At 53.4% G+C, this 18,202-nt stretch overlaps 1 protein-coding gene across 1 annotated transcript in view; it reads left to right on the plus strand.

Annotated features, from left to right (window-relative positions):
• Nucleotides 1-1,790: 1,790 nt before the first annotated feature.
• Nucleotides 1,791-18,202, plus strand: part of PACSIN1 (protein kinase C and casein kinase substrate in neurons 1) — a 55,911-nt gene continuing 39,499 nt past the window's right edge. Inside the window, exon 1 of the mRNA XM_034660569.1 lies at nucleotides 1,791-1,939. The gene's annotated coding sequence lies outside the window, so the exon portion shown is untranslated. The remainder of the gene's footprint in view (nucleotides 1,940-18,202) is intronic.

The following is an 18,202-nucleotide window of genomic DNA, read 5'->3' on the forward strand; positions in this document are numbered from 1 at the left end:
AAGCAACTGAGTGAATCTATGTCCCCTCCCCCCTCAAACATGCTCAACACATCTCCTCCTGGCAATGGGAAATTCCAGGTTGACAGAAGGCAACTGGGACCAGAAACTTCTGGGGTGGGGAAGAGTGTGGGATTTCATCAGATCCAGACACAAGCACATCCCTTACACAGAGGGAGTCCAGCTTGCTCCAGGACCCCAGCCCAGCCACATGCCGAATGTCTCCTGGCTTTGCTGGCCTGTCTCAGTAATCCTTCGCTGCCTCTTGCCCCATTCGGCTCGTCAGAATCCCAGCACACCTATTGGAATGCTGCTTCCTACAGGAAGCCTTCCTGGTTGGCCCTAAACCAGAGCCCTTTGACCTTCTCTGGGACACTCCACTCGCTTGGTTGCCCTCTGCATCCTTGCAGTAGGTACTGTCATCTGGCCTCCCTACCTAGGTGTTGAGTTCCTCTTCAGCTCTACACCTCACATGAAGTCAGTACTCAGAGAATTCTCACTGAACAAATAAACACTGCTCTCCGGCATTCCCCTGGCTCGTGAATTTCGGTGCCTCTGGTGCGGAGGGGTGGGAGAGGGATGGCAGGAAATATGTGTGGCCAGCCCAGGTGCAGACAACAGAGAGTGGTGAGGTCTGTGGCAAAGGAGAATTTGCATGCCTCCCCGAGGGGCTTACAATCAAATTCGGCCACCCCGATTCCCCACGAATGCCCAGGACCTGATGGCCCTGTGAACACTCGATCTTTCCCTTTCCCCGGCTTTATTTTCCTACTTTGTGTGTAGCATCTTAAAATATCTTTATACTATTTATTATATTCGACATCTGCTTTCCCTGACAAATGCGAACTACCTGAGCGCAGAGATTTGGTCTGTTTCTTGTTCTGCTGTAGCCCAGCCCCCACGGCACCTAGCAGACCCTCAATGGACAGGTGTCGAATAAATCATCAGCCCCTGGCATGGATCTGCCGTGGAGAGAGCTGCCCCAGTCCCCCTGCAGTGTCCAGGCTCCCGGAAGCACTTAGGGTTCAAGTCAAGAAGAGTGAAGGCCTTTGGGGGGTCACAACAAGCCTCCCAGAGAGCCCCAAGGAGACGGCCTAGGGTCTGTCCTGATGACAGCAGGTCTAGAGGGAACTAAGGCACGAGGGGTAGTGGCTGCCCCTTGAAGGACAATAGGGGTACTTCTGGGCGAAGCTAATGTTGGGGGGATGCGGCGGTGGGAGAAGAGGGGCGGTCACTCCAGAACGCGCCCCCACCCCCCTCACCCCCCACAAGCACCCACCATACACGCACCCGCTCGTCCCAGAAGTCGCAGGATTGGGAGAGGCCAGAAACCGACAGACGGACTGTCGGACAGGACAGTCAGACTGGGCCGGAGGAATGTCCCAGAAGGTGTGGAACGCGCAGGGAGGGGAGAGGAGACCCCCCGCCCCACCTCCAGAGCGCGCTGGCAGGAGGGCTGCGGGGAGGAGGAGAGGGGGGTGCACCCGGCGCCCCCCCGGCCGCCGCAGAGCCCCCGTGGCCCAGCCGGAAGCACCCCCAGGACGCGGCCGGGGGACTGCGGGAGCCGCGCGCTCCCCGCACCGCCCCCCGCCCCGCACCCGGGGGCGCCTGCTAAGCCGGGGGCTGCCTCCTCAGCGGCCGCGGCGCTTCCACCTGCGCAGGCACCGCGCCGCCCTGCGCCGAGCAGCCATTGGCTCGCTAAAAATGCCTCTCTAATCTGCGCGCATCTGTGCACGCCTCCCCCCCGCCCCCCCCGCCCCCCCNTCCTCGGCTCTGACCTTCCTCCTTCCCGCAGCCCCGGCGCGGTCCGGAGAGACGCGGCGGCGGCGGCGGCGGCGCAGCTTCCTCTTCCCCCGGGAAGTCGTCCGGGCTTGAGGCCGGCCCCAGACGCCCCGCTCTGCCCCGTGGCGCCGCCGATGGTGCCGGGCGCCCCTGCCCCCAGGTAGGGGGTCTGGCTCTGGAAGAGCCGGTGCGCAGGGAGGGGGCGGGTTAGGGAGTGCGCGTCTGCGGTGGACGCAGAGGCGGGTGTCTCGGAGCTCGGGGGAGGACTGGGCAGTTACCTGGAGAGAAGGCGGGCGCGCGGCCGGGGCTGCTTTGCGGGCACCGGGGCTCGCGGGCATCACCCGGGCAGTGCCAGGATGCCCCTGAGCCGGGCCCCTTGGCAGCGAGCGGCGGAGGCCTTTACCCGGGGGAAAATGCTGGAACTAGGTTCCTTGGGAAGCTGGGACCCAGGCCCGGGCATTCCGAGTCTCTGGCCTGGGGCGGTCTGGTCCCAGCTGGGTGGGTGGGCTTGTGCCTGCTTGGTGCGTAAGCTATTTATGGATCAGAGTGGGCTGGGAGAAACACAGCAGTTGAAGCGCGCTGTGCGCTGTCTGGTTTACAATTATAGATATTTTCTTCTGTTCCTCCACCCCTTCCCCCATAGCCGGATGGGAGGGGGGCGAGGAGAAGGAGGTGATGCTACATAGCCTGCAAATAAGCACAAACCATGGTCTTCCTGGCACCGCGCTCCGCCCCCCCCCCCCCCCCCCCCCCCCCCCCCCCCCCGCCACTTGCTGCCTGTTGGAATTACCTCTCCCTCTTATTTTTGCCTTAGGAGGGCATGGAAAGATGATAAGGTCATCAGGGTGTGAGGGCCCTGGTGGCGAACCCCAGAGCTTGGCCAGACCCAGCTTCAAGCCCCATCGGCCCCCTCCCCCCGCAGCCCAGCTCTGCCCTCCACGTGCAGTGACACATGTGGCTGCTTTTCTCTGGGCACAACCATAAATAACCCACATTGCTCTGGCTCTGACACAGCCAGGGTGCAAACAGCGCTGTCTGTCTGCGATGTTGGAGGTCCTATCCCTTACCCACCTGACCTTGCCATCACATGCAAATCACCACTCACAAACCACCCCCTCCAGGAAGCTGCCTGATACCCAGGTGAGATCCTTGCCTCCCGCCCAGCATTCTTCGACCTAGTCTGCCTGTGGTTTAGTTATTTATGTCCTGTCTGTCACCCTCTAGACCAGAAGTGCCTTCGGGGTAGGAATCTGTTTGGTTCATTTCTGTCATTGACCTTGTGCCTGACCAGAGTCTGGCACCAAGTGAATGTTTGTGGAATGAGTGGATGAATGGGTTTGAACTATGGGAGATAGCTGGCAACCTGCAGATGGGGAGTGAGGCTCCTCTTGGGCTTTCTTTCCATCCCCCAGGACCAAGAGCCACCAAAGTCGGACAGTCCCATTTAGGCCCCTCCTGGTCCTGCAACTAATGGGCACCTATGGTGTTTGGAGATAAACGTCACAGTCCTGATGGCTCCAGGGTGTCTTTCTGGGCCCTGGTTTGAGTTTGTGGTTTAAGCCAGGCTTGGTGGAAGGCCCCGGTGAAGGTCTGCCTCTCCTCAGGCCTCGGGGTTGTCACTCACTTTCGGGGGTGCTCAGCTCAGACCATGGGTCTCTGTCTCTGTCCCAGCACTTGGGAAAGTCCTGGTCAGCATCGGGGGACCTGGGAAGGCCTCAGCTAGGCCATCCTCAGCTTCTGGGGCCTCACAGTGAGCTCGGAGCGAATCTCAAGACTGCATTTTGTGGAGGAGGTAACCCAGGCCCGAAGGGGAGGCCAGGGGTTCTGGGGTCTGTGACAGATGTGGACATTCAGCAGAGCTTTCTCCAGCCCTTGTTGCTCCTTTGACAGCCGTGCTGATGAGACATCGGCAAGATGTTTTTATCCTGGCCTTACAGAAGGGGAAACTGAGGCCCAGAGAAGGTGATAGGGGTGACAGAGCCAGGGGTGACACTCAGTTCCCGGCTCTAAGTCTAGTGCTCTCTCCATGGGGCTCAAGGGAGCTAGGGTGAGGCCCCAGAGCCAGGTCAGAGTGGGATTGTTCTAGAACCCAGAGGTTCCCCCTGTCTGACTCTGTCTTGACCCCTAGTCATGGAAAGAGTAAGAGAGGATGGGAGGGGTGCTTCCGGGGGAGGGGGAGGCAAGTGGAGGATGGGTTAGTTAGTTGGCCCTGGAGTTCTCCGGCAGATGGGACGGTAATAGCCGCAAAAACTAACAGCACACAGCATTTGTCATGTGCCAGGTCCTGGTCCAACTATAACTCATTCAGCCCTCACTGTAGCCCGGTGAAGTAGGTACCGTTATTAGCCCCATTTGACAAATGAGGAAACTAAGGCACAGAGAAGTTATCTGTCCAAGATCAGATAGTTGGAAAGTGGAGGAGCTAGGATTTGAACCTAGGCTCCGGAGTCCTTGCTTTTAACCCGTATTCCCTATTACAAGAGCGAGAGGGCTGCGGAGCTGCCTGCTGGGGCTTGCTGTCTCCATGGAGATACAGGTTTCAGGTGCTCCGTGGCCAAAGTTCACGCACGGTGCGTGGGATGTGCCCGATTGTGACTGTAGGTTGTGGCTGCCGAGAATAAGAATCCACATCAGTGAGCAGGGCTGTGAACTTTGTAGGACGCACACCTGACCCTGGGTCACTCCCCTGCTCTGCGTTCTTTGATGGCTGTCCATTGCCCTGAGGACAACAGGTAGTCTCCTTAATTTGGCACTTTTGTCCTCCCCAAGTCCGGGTGTCCGCCTTCCGTTCACCCTCCCTCTGCCCTGCAGCCGCTCTGAGCTGCTGTCAGTTCCTCAAGTAAGTCAACACTTCTCTCACCTGCAGGCCTGCACGTAGGCTCTTCCCCCACTGGAACACTCCCCCTCCTCGTCCCTCCTCATTCTTTCTAACCCTGCGGGGGGGGGGGGGGGGCAGAGACTTCTGTTCCTCCCAGAAGCTTCCAGACTTAGGCATCCTGCTCCCTCACCTCCCCTCACCCAGCGCCTTCTGGGTGTTGCCAGCTTTGGGGTGTTGCCCTATCTTCCCAGTGCAAGGCTATGAAGCCCAAGAGGGCAGGGTCTGTGTTCTGTCCCCAGTGTCCCCAGTGCCTGGCACAGGTCACTGGAGCTCACTTGTAGAATGAGTGAATGCATATTGGTCCCTAACATCACCAATCTCAGGACACATAAAAAATTTTTCTTCTCCCGGTAGGAGTTGAGGAAACTGCTCGTAAATTTGCATATAGCCCCCCAGCAAGGATAGGCTGGTGGTAGAAAGCCTTGATTGGAGAAGTGAAACGGCCTGGTGGGACAAGGGTGGACGAGTTCACTGATTTGGGGTGGGGTGGGGGTCCTCCCAGGGAAACAGGTGGGAGGGATGGGGAAGGAGTGAGTGTGGAGGGGGGATGTTTGGTTTTGTTTTACACTTTTCTTAAGTTTAAAAAAGAAAAAGCTTGTATTTTCTTATTACCAAAGTAAGATGTGCTTGTTGTGGAAAATGTAGAAAGTAGAAAGTACTGGAAAGCCAAGTAAAATCCATTAGCCAGCACCACACCCACCTGATGGGTGGGCCACTTTGTGGCTGGTTTCCAGCCAGGGGCTGCAGACTGGGGCAGGGGATGGGGGGAGGTGGGGACTGGGGACAGGTGGGGTAGAAAGTGGAGGCGTGATTCCCGTGCAGGTGGGGAGTGGTCCCTGAGCCTTGCCAGTGGTCAGCCAGGTGGGAAGCAGGCAGAACAGGGTAAAGAAAGAAGTGGAGCTCCAAAGCAGCCCTGGCAGACAACCCCAGGGACCCAGCGTGTGCTCTGGAGCTAGACTGGCCCTCGGGAGCCGAACTTGGAATGGTCAGACCTCTAGCCCTCAGCAGCCATCAGGCACTGGGTCGGATGCACAGCTCACCCTTAGGCAGGTGGCTCTGTAGCAGCAGTCCCCCAGGGGCTGCCACCTGAGGGTCGTGTGCCCACATCACAGCCCCTCCCCCCAGCAGCTGGGGGGAGAGATAGTGTTTACCCCCAGAAAGAATGGGTGGGAAGGAACCTGCGTGATGGGCCTGGGGAGAAGATGAGCAGCCAGCTGGCTCCAGCTGGCTCTGAGGGGACATGAGCTCCAACGCCAGGGAAGTTGGTGGGGCCATCTCTGGGCGGGGAGTGTGCTGTGGGGGTACGGCCAGTGCTTCTGGAGGCTTTCTGGCTGTGAGGGGCAGCAGAATGCCAAAGGGCTGGGCGGGCAGAGGCAGCCTCCGCTGCTGTTTAAAATTCACTCGATGTTAAAATGCTGGGTAGGGGCTGCAGGAGGTTTACGGGATAAAATCCGGGGTGCCCAGTTAAATTCGATCTCCAGGAAAAGCAACGAAATTGTTTAGACTGAGCGCGTCCTAAATATTTCATGGAACATACTTGTGCTGAGAATTTTATTTGTTGTTTTTCTGAAAGTCACATTTAAGTAGGTGTCCTGTATTTTGAGTTGCTAAATCTGGCCACCCTAGACTGGGATGGGGGAGGGGAGAGAGAGAGAGGGAGTGGGGGGGTCCTAATTTTCTCTTCTTTTGTATTGTGGGAGGGGTCAGTGGATACTTGCTTGAAGTTGACAGTTAAATTAACCTGTCCATTTTTAGAAGTCAATGAGATGTTTCAAATTTTGCATCTGTAAACTGTTTACTGTCTGGAGAATGACTCTTCACTTGTGGATTTTGGTTCCCTAGGGCAGCTCAGCAATAATAAAGGATGCATCCTCTCCTAAGGAGATTTGAGGATCCAGGGTGGATTCCCTAAATAATGTTAATTCTTTCGAGAAACAAAAGCTTTCATCATCATAAACCTCTGATGTGGCAGAGGGTGTGGGAAACCGGTAGAATAGGTTGGCACTGCCTTTCTGGCAATAGTGATGGGAGCTTTGACCCGGCCGTTTCTCCCAAGGTGACGTCTTCGCAGGGTGCAGAGACAGCTGGGTGGAGAAGGTCAGTGTGCGTGTCCATCAGGAGGGCTGGGGACATCATTAGGGCGTCTCCAGCTGGTGCGATTTTAGGCGGCTGTTCAGTTCTTTGATTTGGTCAGTGCATCTCCCGTGCACGTCTCCTGGGTGCCAGGAGTCGTCTTACATGCGTGCGGTCGCTGAGAGAGAAGAACAGATGGTCAGCATGTACGGGCAGGTGAAGGCAAGTGACTTTGTGGAATGATGTTTAAAAAATTTAAAAAATACACGTACGTGTCCGTGTGTGCATATTGCAGAAACGTGTGTAGAAAGCTGCACACCCAATTGCTACTGGAGTTTACCTCTGGGGGCAGGTAGCCAGAGGCTCGGTGCCGGGCGGTACGGGGAATGTTGCTTTCTTCTCTTAGCGATCCTGTGCTGTTTGCATTTTATACAACAAATGTCATTCTTCGTAAAAACATAATTAAAATTACACTTGATACTATCTGGGATTTTTCTTAGAAATCTTAAAAAAGTGAGCATTAAATTGCATTCCCCTCAGTTTGATGGCATCTGAGTCAGATGCCGCCACTTGGGTTTACATTTTTATTTGTGGCTGTTTTCAAGCGGGTCCCTGCAAGGGCTTCTTTCACCTCTCCTTCCTCGAGTTCCCGGGGTGGATGAGACCTGGTGGGACGGGCACGTGGGTAAGGTAAGTCTGGGTACCAGGAAGGCAGAAGGAGCATCGCGGAAGCCAAGTCTCCATGAAAGTGGTGATTGGGCACCCAGCGTCTGTGGTACTGAGGTTCCTGGGTGGCGGAGGGGCAAGAAGGGGGGAGACCGGCCCTGGACAGCAATGGCAGGGGGCCCCAGGGGGCCTGAGTTCCACTGACATGTGCCAGGCACTGTTTCGTTTATCCATATTTATGAACTCATTTAGTTTTCCTCAGTAGTGTTATAAGGTTATCCCCATTTTACAGGTATGGAAACTGAGGGTAAGTGACTTGCCTGAGGTCATACTGCAAGTGAGTGGCGAAAGCAAGATTTACACCCATGCAGTCTGGATCCAGAGGCTCTGCTCTTTTTTTTTTTTTTTTTAAGATTTTATTTATTTATTTATTTTAGAGAGCGGGGAGGGGCAGAGGGAAAGGGAGAGAATCTCAAGCAGACATCTCGCTGAGCGTGGAGCCCGATGCGGGGCTCAATCTCACCACACTGAGACGTGACCTGAGCTGAAATCAAGAGTCAGACGCTTAACTGGCTGAGCCACCCAGGCGCCCCCCCAGAGGCTCTGCTCTTAACCTCTGTGCCACGGCACGTCGCACCTCTTGGTAGGGAGTGCAGACAGGCATGCGTGCTCCCGCAGACGGAGTGTGGTTGATCACGGAAGGTCTTCTGCCAGAGGTCGAGGTGGAAGGAAACGCGGGTAGATTCAGAGAGGTGGAAGGCACCTTCCAGGCAGAGTGACGACAGGGACAAAGACGCAGAGGCTGGAGCCCGAGAGGTGGGTTGTAGGGGCTGGCGAGGAAATCCGCGCAGGAACCCAAGGGAGGAGTGAGAGATGCAGCTAGTGGGGCGGATGCCAAATACTTGAAACCATTGGTCTCATTGGACTTTCTGGAACAGGTAGCCCAGCACCGCTCAGCCCCCTTCTGGCCTGCCTGGGTCCGGCCTTGACCAACCACTGGAAGCGGAGAGAGACAGCTGAGGCAGGGCAGGAGCATGGGCTGGGGAATGGGGGAGGGAGGCGGGGTGAGATCCTGGCCCTTGCACCCACTCACGGAGGGGCCTTGGGCCATTCAGCACCTTGCCTGGGACTCAGTTTCCTCTTCTGTTCTTTATTTTTAAACTTCTATTATGGGAAAATGTAAGCCTTTGCAGAAGTAAAGAGAATAGGATAAAGTGCCACCACGGGCCTACTGCTCCGCTTTAACTCCTCCCAACTCATGGCCCGTCTCGTTCCATTTCTGCCCCCACCGCCCTCCCCCCTTAGAATTCAGACCAAATCTCAGACATCATTTCATCACAAATACATCAAGATGTGTCTCGAAATGTTAAGGACTTTCCCTAACATAATCACAATGCCGTTATTCTATCTAAGAAGAAACTATTCCTTTATATTGTCACATAGCCACTGAGGGTTCACGTTCCCAGTTGTTACAGACATGTCTTTGTTTTGTTTTGTTTTGTTTTGGTTTTGGTTTTTTTGCACTTAGTTTGACTCAGGATCCAAATAAGGGCCACACATTGTGACTGGTTGATACGTGTCTTAGTCTCTGTTCATCCCGAGTTTCCCTCTCCATCTTTTCCTTTGTTCTCGGCAGTTGATCTGTTGGAGAAGCCAGGTGGTTTGTCCTGTAGAATGTCCTGCAGTCTGGATTCTGTTGATTGCATCCCTGGGATGTAGTTTAACTCATCCCTCTGTCCCCTCTGTAAATTGGTGCATCTGTCTTCTGACTCCCTATCATGCAGTCATCAGGAAACCCTCCTGACTTGACCTTCACAATGCCCAGAATCAAACCACCTCTTCCCACGTCCATTGCTGCCCTCCCTTCTGAGCCTCCACTGTAGCTTTCCTGTATCATTGCACCAGCCTCTACCAGGTCTCCCTGCCTCCCTCTTTGTCCTAGCAGCCAAAGAAACTTTTTTTTTTTAAAGGTTGTATTTATATATTTGACAGAGAGAGAGACAGCCAGCGAGAGAGGGAACACAAGCAGGGGGAGTGGGAGAGGAAGAAGCAGACTCCCAGCAGAGCAGGGAGCCCGATGTGGGACTCGATCCCAGGACCCTGGGATCACGCCCTGGGCCGAAGGCAGATGCTTAACGACTGAGCCACCCAGGCGCCCCCAAAGAAACTCTTTTAAAACCTAAATCAGATCCCATGCCTCCTCTGCTCAAAACTTCAATGACTCCCTCTTCTTTGGAATAAAACCCGAAGTCCTATAAAAAGTACTGTAATGGCCTACAGGGCCCTGCATGATGTAGCTGCATAGTACCTCTGACCTCATCTCATGCCACTCCTTCCTCACTTGGTTCCTGGCCCTTTTGTGGATGTATCAGGTATTCTCCTGCCTTTGCATTGCCGTTCCCTAGAAGTGCTTGGCTGCAGAGGTCAGCATGCTTGTGATGTTCACATCTCTGCCCATGTCACCTCCTCAGAGAGGCTTTCCCAGAGCAGCTTATCTAAAATAGCTGCTGTTAACTGATGAATTACTGAACTGTACATCTGAAACTAATGACGTACTATATAGTGGCTAATTGAATTAAAATTTAAAAAAATAGCTGCTGTTGTTCTCCATCCCCCCCCCCCAGCTTTAGTTTCCTTCGTGGCACTCGCCCATCCTTGATGTTACAATCTTGTTGCCCTCCCCCCCCCACACCTGCTTGTGAGCTGGGTGAGGGCAGGGCAGCCAGACTCTGCCCACAGGGCAGACATCCTTTTTCACCTACATGGCTCCCAGTCAGCTCCTCTCTTTTCAGCATTTCCTGGAAAATAGAACAATGCTTCAGAGTTTACAAAATACTTCCTGTCCTAGGTCAGATGCTGGGAAGCATAACCCAAGACAGGGATTCCTGGGCAAGTGATTTACCGCAGGCAAGCTCGCAGAAGGAAAGGGAGGGTGTTTGCAGGGCAGGGATGGTGTGCTGCAGGGCGCTTGAGAGGGGTCAGGACAGCCAGGCCTCTTGGACCCCCCTACCAGGGAGTCACTGGCTGCCCCTCACCCCAGGGGAGGGCATAACCTCCTAGGCATCTTGGGTGAGGCCGCTCACCCAGAAGCCCCTGCCTGCTCTCAGGAGAGGGGGGCAGTCGTACAGGGCATCCAGCACCCCTCCTCCACTTTCTTCCTATCCATATGCTGCTCAGAGCCTGGCCATCAGCTGTGAGGGGGGTATGTATATATATATGTATGTATGTATGTATTTATTTCTTCTTCTTCTTCTTTTTTAAGACTTTATTTATTTGAAAGAGAGAAAGTGAGAGAGGAGTGGAGGGGGAGGGGCAGAGGAAGAGGGAGAAACAGGCTCCCCACTGAGCAAGGAGCCTAACTCCACTGGATCCCAGGACCCCAGGATCATAACCTGAGCTGAAGGCAGATGCTTAACCGGCTGAGCCACCCAGGGTATTTGCTAACGACCGCTCTTCCTGTGTGATGGGTGAAGAAGCCCAGGTCTGGGCAGGGTGGCGGAATGACTTGCCCGGGGTGGCACAGCCAGGAAGGGGCAGACCGGGGATTTGAGCTCCGGTTCTTCTGGGGTCCCTCTTCGTGGCTGCTGGTTCCTGATATTCCTCTCATGCATTCATGCAGCAGATAGGCCTCCAGTGCCGTTTGCTGTACTGACCTGGGTGCTGGCCTTTCAGTGGCGAGGGAGCCCCTCCTGTCTGTGGGTGTGTCCGTCCACACCCCGCTTACCCAGCGGCACCTGTGGAGCACTTCCATGTGCTGGGCTCCTGGTGGGACTGGCACACTTGAGCCGCACCGCTCCCCATTCCCACGGGCAGGCTGAGGCCGCAGGCGGGCTTCAGGCTTCGGGCCAGCGCCCCTAGCGAATGTGTGCTAGAGCTGGGATTCCACCCTGCCCCACCCCCAGCAGGCTATCTGGTGTCACCTCTATCCGCAGCTCCATCGGACACCAGACTGCTACCCTGTCCTGCTCCCCAAGTGTTGGGTGACCAGCTGCCATCTCACCTGCCCCACTTGGCCAGGCCCCAGACAGGGCACCTCTGATGCGAGGTCTCCCCCACCCTACATGGCCCTGGATTCTTGCCTCTGTCCCTTCCCCCAGCCCTTTTGTTATTGGTGCTGACAGGCTGGGTGGGCCCTTGGGCCAGCCTCCGCAGGCCTGGGCATTGGGGGCCCCTCCCCTTCACACCAGCTGGCCTGGTAAGCTGCAAAGCTGGCTTGGCCTGGGTGCCCCTGGACAGGGCTGGGGGTGGGGTGGCAAATCACAGCGGGCTTCCTTTGCGCCTCATCACTCCCCAAATGGGATCAAGACAAGCCCAACGGGGAGAAATCGAGTCACAACCCTGCAGCATTAGGTATGTAAGGGTGGGGAGGGCCCCCCACTGCCTTGGGGATGGGGGTCTGTGAGGCAGTACAATGGGGATGGGGGCCCCAACTTGCATCAGCTCCCGATTCCTGNCCCCCCCCACCCTGCCCCACCCCCTGCAGGCTATCTGGTGTCACCTCTATCCGCAGCTCCATCGGACACCAGACTGCTACCCTGTCCTGCTCCCCAAGTGTTGGGTGACCAGCTGCCATCTCACCTGCCCCACTTGGCCAGGCCCCAGACAGGGCACCTCTGATGCGAGGTCTCCCCCACCCTACATGGCCCTGGATTCTTGCCTCTGTCCCTTCCCCCAGCCCTTTTGTTATTGGTGCTGACAGGCTGGGTGGGCCCTTGGGCCAGCCTCCGCAGGCCTGGGCATTGGGGGCCCCTCCCCTTCACACCAGCTGGCCTGGTAAGCTGCAAAGCTGGCTTGGCCTGGGTGCCCCTGGACAGGGCTGGGGGTGGGGTGGCAAATCACAGCGGGCTTCCTTTGCGCCTCATCACTCCCCAAATGGGATCAAGACAAGCCCAACGGGGAGAAATCGAGTCACAACCCTGCAGCATTAGGTATGTAAGGGTGGGGAGGGCCCCCCACTGCCTTGGGGATGGGGGTCTGTGAGGCAGTACAATGGGGATGGGGGCCCCAACTTGCATCAGCTCCCGATTCCTGAGATCCCTGCTCCCCCCAGGACCCTTTTCTAGCCCATCCCCAGGCTGCTCTGGACCACTGCTCAGCTGAGCTGGGTGCTACAAGCCAGGCTCTTTCCCAAACCTGAGACCTCGATGTTCCCACCAGGAGCTACGCCCAGGAGGGGTCTGTGTCCCACTTGGCAAGAACTCCAGGAATATTTGTGCAAATTCTGGACATGAAATAGCATGCAAAGCACATGCATAAAAATTCCATCGCCCTGTTGGTGTGGCCAGTGGAGCCTGGCCCGATGGCTGCAGTGTTCTGGTCTGCAGGGCAGTGAGGCGCCCCCCACAGCGGCTGCAGGGGAGCCGGGAGCCTCAAGAGCTGTGGCTACCCCACTCTTACTGCAAGTTAACGTCTGATTTCCATCATATTTTCCTCCTCACCAAATGGTGATTTTCTAATTAGATCATTTTGTTTGCATTAGCTAGACTTCTGTAAAGAACTTTCCCTCTTCATTTATTTTGTTATTCTGAAATATGGTATGTACAGCAGAAAAGCTTGTTTCTTTCCCTTTATCAGTTTTAAAAGAAATGATTTGGGGGGGGTGCCTGGGTGGCTCAGTCGGTTAAGCATCTGCCTTTGGCTCAGGTCATGATCCAGCTCAGGGTCCTGGGATCCAGCCCCATGTTAGGCTCCCTGCTCAGCAGGGGGTCTGCTTTCCCCTGCCCCTCTGCCCCTCTTCCCGCCTCCCCCCCTTTTGCTCTCTCAAATAACTAAATAAATAAAATCTTTAAAAAAAAATGAGTTGTGCTCTAGCCATCCCCAAAGGTGACCAGTGAGTATTTTTCCCATTTTAAAATACAAAAGTGTATAAAATAAAAAGGTTATGCATTTTCACAAATCAATACAAAGCCAACATCCAAGTCACTACCACGTAGGTCAAAACCAGGGAATTGGTATAGTTGCAGAAGCCCCCTGGCACCCTTCTCCCCCACTGGGCCTCCCTCCCAGAGGGACCCGCCATGCTGAAGTTAGTGTTATCAGCTGCTTTGTGTTTGGTTTCACCACGGAAGTATGCATCCAAAACCAAATAGTTCTGTCTCTCTTTGAATTTTAATTAATAGAATTACTATTCTTTAATGGCTGGGTTTTTTCCTTTTCCTTTTTTTTTAAAAAAAGATTTTATTCATTTATTTGACAGAGAGAGCATAAGCAGGGGGAGCTGCAGAGAGAGAGAGAAGCAGGCCCCCCACTGAGTAGGGAGCCTGATGTGGGGCTCGATTCCAAGACCCCAGGATCATGACCTGAGCTGAAGGCAGACGCTTAACTGACTGAGCCACCCAGGCGCCCCATGCTGGGTTTTTTTCAGTTAACGTTTTCTTTTTAGCATGCATCTAGAGTGTTCTTTGTAGTAGTGATTCTTTGATTTTTCTTGTTGTATAGTGTTCTAATGTGTGAATACACCGTGATTTACTTATCCAGGCTAACATTTTCATGATCGGGGTTGTTTCTGATTTGTGGCTGTTGTGAAGAATGCTACTCTGAACATTCTCTGAATAAACCACTCATGCAGTTCTCTTTTTTTTTAAGTTAAAGATTTTTATTTATTTGTTTACTTGAGAGAGAACAAGGGAGAGAACACAGAGGGAGAGGCAGGTTCCCTGCTCAGGAGCCCAACGTGGGGCTTGATCCCAGGACCCTGGGATCATGACCTGAGCCGAAGGCAGACGCTTAACCGACTGAGGCACCCAGGCGCCGCCACACTCATAGGCAGTTCTGCAGGGTGTATACCTAGGAGCGGAATTGCTGGGTCACGGGGTGTGTCTTCACACTCACTGGCTGGTGCTACCCTGTTATCCGAAGTGGTTGTACAGTCCGCACACGTGTAGACAGTGTGTGCTGGACCCTGGTGTTCCACATTGTTGTAGACATTTGGTTATTAGCAGACTTTTAAGATTGTTTTTTAGATTTTGATTTTTATTATCATTATGGATTTTTATAAATTTGATGAGTTTCAGTCCTTGGATTCATTACTCTCAACGATGTTTAAGTTGTCCCATTAGGGCCAGTGGGAGCCTCTTGAAATTGACGCTGGCATCCTTTTCACACAGGTGCACTGGTGTTTGGAATTGTCCTCGCTTTCTGGAATGAAGATGTTCTAGGCTCCTCAGAGCTGCAATCAGCCATTTCTTCAGGGAGCTCTGGGTCATTTTATATATATATATTTTTAAATTGTGATATAATTCTATATCATAATTTTATCCCTTTTAAAATGTATAATTCGGGGGCACCTGAGTGGCTCAGTCGGTTAAGTGTCTGCCTTTGGCTCAGTGTCCTGGGATCAAGCCCCATGTGGGGGCTCCCTGTTCCCTCTCCCTCTGCCTGCTGCTCCCGCTGCTTATGCTCTCTCTCTCTGTCAAATAAATAAATAAAATCTTAAAAAAAAAATAAAATGTACAGTTCAGTGGCTTTTAGCACATTCACAAAATTGTGCAACATCGCCACTGTCTAATTCCAGAACATTTCCATCACTCCAGAAAGAGACCGCATGCCCTTGAGCCCTTACTCCTCAGTTCCCCTTCCTCAAGCTGCTGGCAGCCCCCCCCCTTTACGTTCGGTGTCTATAAACTCACCCGTTCTAGATAATGCTTGTATAGTAGGTGGACTCGTGCGAGACGTTTCTGACTGGCTTCTTTCGTTTAGCGTACTGTTTTGAAGGGTCATGCATGCTGTGGCGTGGGTCAGGACACCATTCCTTTTCTTGACTGAATAATATTCCATCATACGGATATCCACTCATCCAGTAGTGGACATCTGAGTTGTTTCTCCCTCTGGGCTGTTCTGAGTAATGCTTCTGAGAGCATTTGCGTACAAGCAGACATAGGCTTTCATTTCTCTTGGATCTGTACCAGGGTCACCTGGCAAATCTACCTTTAACTTCTTGAGGAGATGCCAGGCTGTTTCCCACGCACTGGTTCACATTTCCCAGCCAGGTATGAACGTTCCAGTTTCTCCTCGTCCTCCCCAGCGCTTTCTGTCGTCCTTCTCTTTGATTGTAGCCATCCTAGTGGGTGTAAGGTGACATCTTACGGTGGTTGCAATAGGCGTTTTCCTAATGATGAGGGATATGAGCGTCTCCTCATGTGCTTATTGGCCTTTTGTATATCTTCTTTGGAGAAATACCTTTTCACATCCTTCTCCAATGTTTAATCCGGGACTTTGTCTTTTTATGGGTGAGTTTTTAGAGTTCTCTATATATTCTTGAGATGAGACACTTATCAGATACATGACTTGCAAATTCTTTTTACTCGTTTCTGTGAGTTGTCTTTTCTCCGTGGATCCATTTAATGAGGAATGGTAATTAGAGACTCAGTCTGGGTGTTGGAGGCATTATGCTTTTTGAATTCTAGAAACCAACCTAAGAACCTACCCGTAGCCTCAGAAGCTCTGGGCAGTAGGGCCTTGGGTGATCTTCTGCTGTAGGGACACCGAGAGGCAGAGGGGAGGTGGCTTTACCAGGGGCGCCCAGCTGCTGTGTGGCTATGGGGCGCCAGAGTCAGGTCCTCATTTTAGTTCCCATTATTCCTCTTGGGGTCCTCACCCTAGCCCAACCCACATCCTCCAAACCCCCAGACTCAACTGTTCTCCGTACTTTGGTGCCTCCAGCTCTGCCTTACGGATCTCAGCTTCTCTTCTTTCAAAGAGAAGCTTGTTTGGTAGCACCAGCCCAGAGGGCCTGTGGCCCCAGGAGATGGAAGGTTGCATTGTCCAGTGCACTGGATGCATTGTCATTGGTCAAATTTGGGAAAAGCCAGGTACACCCATGGTAAAGAGTTTCCTTTATGCAGGACTCCTCAGTGCCTTTAACCTACTATTGTTTATTGTGAATGTCAGGGTGTTTAATTGCCAAAACTTAAAAGTAAACCAAGATATTCTGTAATAGGTAAATGGTTAAATTAACTCATATGTCCAGACAATGGCACACTAATCAGGACTCAAAAGAAATGAGCTATCGAGTCACGAAAGACATGGAGAAACCTTAAAGAAATTAATAAGAGAGAGAAGCTGGTCTGGAAAGGCTGCATACTTTGTGATTCCAACTGTATGACATTCTGGAAAAGGCAAAACTTACAGAGACGATAAAAAGATCATGGTTGCCAAGGCTTTGGGGAAAGGGAGGGAGGGTGAGAGGGATGGATGGGTGAATAGATGGAGCACAGGGGACTTTCAGGGCAATGAAACGACCCCGTGTGATAGTGTAGTGGTGGATCCATGTCATTGTATGTGTGTCAAAATCTGCAGAACGTACAACACCAAGAGTGAGCCCTAATGTGAACCTGTGGACTTTGGTTGGTAATGATGTGTCAACGCTGGTTCACTGATTATGACAGATGTGCCACACTGATGGGATGTTGGTGGTAGGGGAAACGGGAGTGGGATATGTGGGAATGTTCTATATTTTCTGCTTAGTTTTGCTGTGAACCTAAAACTGCTCTAAAAATAAAGCTTATTAATTAAAAAAAAATAACATCAGGGAGTAATGAGTGTTACAAAGGAAAAATAAAACAGAGGGGGCTAGGAGGTGACAGGGGTGGGCTGGCTATTTTAGATGGGTTAGGGGTCAGAGATGTTAATTAGAGACCTAACAAGGCAGAAAATGAACCTTGTGGCCATCGGGGAGGAGCATCTCAGCACAGGGAGGGCACATGCAAAGGCCCTGGGGCAGGAAGGAGCCTGATGTGTGTGAGGGATACAAAAGGGACAAAGTGCCTGGAAGGGAGATGGGGATGGGGGAGTGGCTGGAGGTGAAGGTAAGCAAACAGGTTGGGACCTTCCATGTTCTACCTGCAGGCAGGGCAAGCCCTTGGGTGTCTTTCTCAGTGAGGTGAGTCAGTAGAGGGCTTCGGTGGGGGTGTGACATGTCAAAATTATATTTATAATTTAAAAAGGGGAGGGTCTGGCAGATAGATGGTAGGGGGCAAGGGTGGAAAAGAGACTGTTAGGGGGCCACACAGTCCTCCGAGTGAGAGATGATGGTACTGACCCACCGTCTGTGGCACAGGGGGTGCAGACTAGCTGGAGTCGGGATGTAGTCTGAGGGGAGTCAGTGAGATGTGGGGACAAGGGAAGGAGGGGAATCTCCATGGCTGGGTTGAGCATTTGGGTGAGCAGTGATGGCATTTTTGGGAATGGGGATGACCAGGGTGGAGCGGGCTCCAGAGCAATCAAGAGTTCTCTGGGGACAGGTCAACTTGTTGGACATCCAGATGGGATGCTGAGGAGGTGGTTGGATTTATGAGGCTGGAGTTCAATGCCAGAGTTGGGGCTAGAAATATGGGGGGGGGGCATTTAAAGCTACCGGCCTAGAGGAGGTCGCTTGGAGAGTAGGTGTGTCTGGGAAAGAGAAGGGGCCCCAGGGCTGAGCTCTGGATGTGCAGGCTGTAGAGAGCCAAGGAAAGATGGCGGCAAGAGTGTGGTGTCCGAAGCAGGAAGGCCACGATGTCAGGGCAGTGGGAGTGGGATTAGAGAGGGGCTGGGGCTTCGGCTCTGTGGGGGCCAGTGGTGACCAGTGAGGGCCAGGCCCTGACTGGAGGGGCTTTGGGAAGGAGGGCCTGCGGACGGCCTTCCCAGAGTGTCCTTGAAGAGCCACGGGAGCAGGCCCACGGGGCAGGAACTGAGGGCAGTGTGCGTTCTTGGGGGGGCTTTTTTTTTTTTTAAGTGAAACAATACCCCTGTTTCTCCCTTGGTGGGAAAGAGTCCGGGTGGAGGGAAAGCCCGATCATGTGGGAGAGGGGGAGCATTGCAGCTGGA

Source organism: Ailuropoda melanoleuca, chromosome 5 (genome assembly GCF_002007445.2).
Source record: "Ailuropoda melanoleuca isolate Jingjing chromosome 5, ASM200744v2, whole genome shotgun sequence".
NCBI classification, from domain to species: domain Eukaryota; kingdom Metazoa; phylum Chordata; class Mammalia; order Carnivora; family Ursidae; genus Ailuropoda; species Ailuropoda melanoleuca.